This window comes from Corvus brachyrhynchos, unplaced genomic scaffold (genome assembly GCF_000691975.1).
Source record: "Corvus brachyrhynchos isolate BGI_N302 unplaced genomic scaffold, ASM69197v1 scaffold661, whole genome shotgun sequence".
NCBI classification, from domain to species: Eukaryota; Metazoa; Chordata; class Aves; order Passeriformes; family Corvidae; genus Corvus; species Corvus brachyrhynchos.
The window spans coordinates 349,331-351,909 of NW_008236246.1; the positions used below are offsets into that span (position 1 = coordinate 349,331).

The window sequence follows — 2,579 nt, forward strand, 5'->3', positions numbered from 1 at the left end:
TTGAGGCGGGGCAGGGTCCCGCCGCACAGCCACGACGGGCATGGCTGGAGGGGCACTGGGGGACACCGGGGTGTGACCAACATCCCCAGTGCCTGGGGCAGCCCCTGGGCTCAGTTCACCAGCAGCTCACCACCAGAACCAAGACCCCGGGCACCCAGCCCCGAAAACACAGTGCCCGGTGCCCCCACAAGCCGACAGGTCACAGGTGCTTGGGCTCACCTTGTCCCCAGGTGTCCGGTGCCAGCCCCAAAATCGGGGCACAGGGCTCAGGCACCTCATGGGAGGATGGGGTTGTTGTATCCCAACCCCTCCTGGGCACAGGAAGGGTGATGGAGAAGTCACCTCTGGAGCTTGTGAGTGGGAAACGTCCTTTTGCAAGGCCACATGTCCCCGGTCACACCTGGGGACAGGGCGAGCCCATTCCCCCCGTGTGCCGTGGGGAGGAACAGCAGGGATCTGCTTTCCCAGTGCCTGGGGGGGGCACAGGGGCCCTGCCCTGCTGCAGAGGGGGCAGCTGCCACGCAGAAATGCCCAGTGGGCCCCAGTGGTGAGGGGACATGAGGGAGGGCAGGAGGAGTGGGATGGAGACAAACAGGACACCGCAACCTCCAGGCTGGGTAAGCCCCCAGGGCTATTCACCTCTCCTGCCCCATTTGAAGGGTCTGGGTATTTTGGGGATTCATCAGGAACTGTTGGGGGTCCATGTGATGTTTCCAGGCCCTGGAAACATCCATACCCAGATGTTGGAGTTGGTGATCACCCATCTCCAGGCCCAGCCCTGTCCCATCAGGGTAGGGGTCTCTCAGGATCAGTCCCTAGGGTGACACAGCTCCACCCTTAGAGCACAGTCCCCAAGGAGGGAGGCCATGCTCCCCATCCCCTGTCCCCCTGTCTCCATGGGCCCCATATGCAGCTGAGAGCACAAGGAAAGAGGCTGGGAAGCTCCTTGGGGTGGGAGATGCCCCAGGCAGGAATGAGCAGGAGCTGTGGATCCGCAGACAGCACCGAAGGGACGGGCAGTGTGGGGGCTCCCAGGGAACAGTCACCATTAACCTGATGCATCATCCAGATCAGCCTCCCCAACCCCACCTACAGTCAGACCACACCAGGGCATCCTTAACCCCCCAGGAGCCCTGACAATAATTCATAATCCAGAGTGGGTGGCCTGTTCAGTGCCAGCTGCTCCACGATGCTGAGCGCCTCACGCCAGCCCCGCCGAGCTGCCATGGGGCAGGAATACAGCCCAGGTCCTTCCCAGAGGGTGCCCTGCCAGAGGGACAGCCTGGCTCCTGCTTTCTCGAGGACCTGGCGGTGTGCCCGCAGCAGTGGAGCCTGTGCATGGCCCATGCACCCCTGGAGCGCTCAGCAGGGCCTTCCTGTGCTGCATGTCCGTGTTTGCGGGGCTGGGCTGCATGGCAGAGCTGGCACTTGTGTGGTGGAACCCCGTTTGCTCCTTGAGTCTCTTCCCCCTGACGTGCCCCGAGCGGAGGGAGCGCCGCAGCTCCTGCCAGAGCCTGGAGTGGAGCTTTCCCCTTCCCCCAGTCCCCGCTCTGTTCGTGCTCCAGGGATGGGGGATGCCCAAGGGACGTTTCCCCGTGCCCCTTCCCTTTCCCCTCTTTGTCCTGGGTGGCACTGCTGGCCAGTGACTGGGCAGCCCTTGGGGACAATGCAGGGTTGAGTGGAGCCCAGATCCAGGGATGGACACGTGCCTGGATCCCACATCCCTGCACCGCTTGGCACCGCATGGACCACGACTGGGCACAAGGAAGGACCCACGTCCTGGAGCCTGGCAGACCATCCCTGCTGCCCCCTCCTCACCTCCGTGCAGCCTCAGGGCAGGTGCATCCCCAAGTCCCCATGAAGTCTCCAGACCTGGGCATCCCCTTAGTGCCCCCCCTTCCACACCACCCAAAGCACCATGGGCAGAGCCAGGGCCACACCTGGGAGAGCAGCAGGAAGGGCAGCAGCAGAGCCCCACTGCCTGTGAGGAGCCTCTGGAGCTGCTCTGGGTGCCCTCATGCCCCCTTGGGCGTGACACACAGGCTGTGCTCAGAGCCCCTGGTGTCACCTGCCAGGAACTCTGCTGCCACCGAGGGGCTGCACTGGCCACTGTCCAGTCTGTCCTTGATCACAGAAGCTGCTCTGGGCTCGCCATCCCCATCGCAGAGCTTCAGACTATGGGACGGGCTCCTCACATCCTCCTGCAGAGAAGCACCCCAGAGGGCTCTGAACAGCACCCAAAGGACCTGTACTGCTTTTGCGGGTCCCCAAGGGCACCTGCTTGTCTTTGCGGGTGTGACACTTACAGACACTCGTCCCACTCTGTCCCGGCGGACTCTGTGCAGGCAGAGGTGGGACACGCTCCAAAGTGGGGCAGCGGATTCAGAGGGTGAATTCCTTCCCCTTGGCTGCTGAACTGGAATGTGGAGCACCTTGAGAGCAGCTCTGTGTCCTGCTGCCTTGCCAAGGCGCAAAGCAGAGGAGAGGCAGGGAAAGGAGGATTAAGGCAGCTTGGCCAGGACCAGGCGCTGTCCTGATGCCACAGGGAGGCTGTTCCTGGGAGAGGGACAGGTGGGTGT

General features: G+C 63.3%; 1 protein-coding gene across 3 annotated transcripts in view; it reads left to right on the forward strand.

Moving 5' to 3' along the window:
• The window catches only part of LOC103624268 (disks large-associated protein 4-like), a 135,556-nt gene that overhangs the window by 83,921 nt on the left and 49,056 nt on the right, over nucleotides 1–2,579 (forward strand). The window lies entirely within an intron of this gene.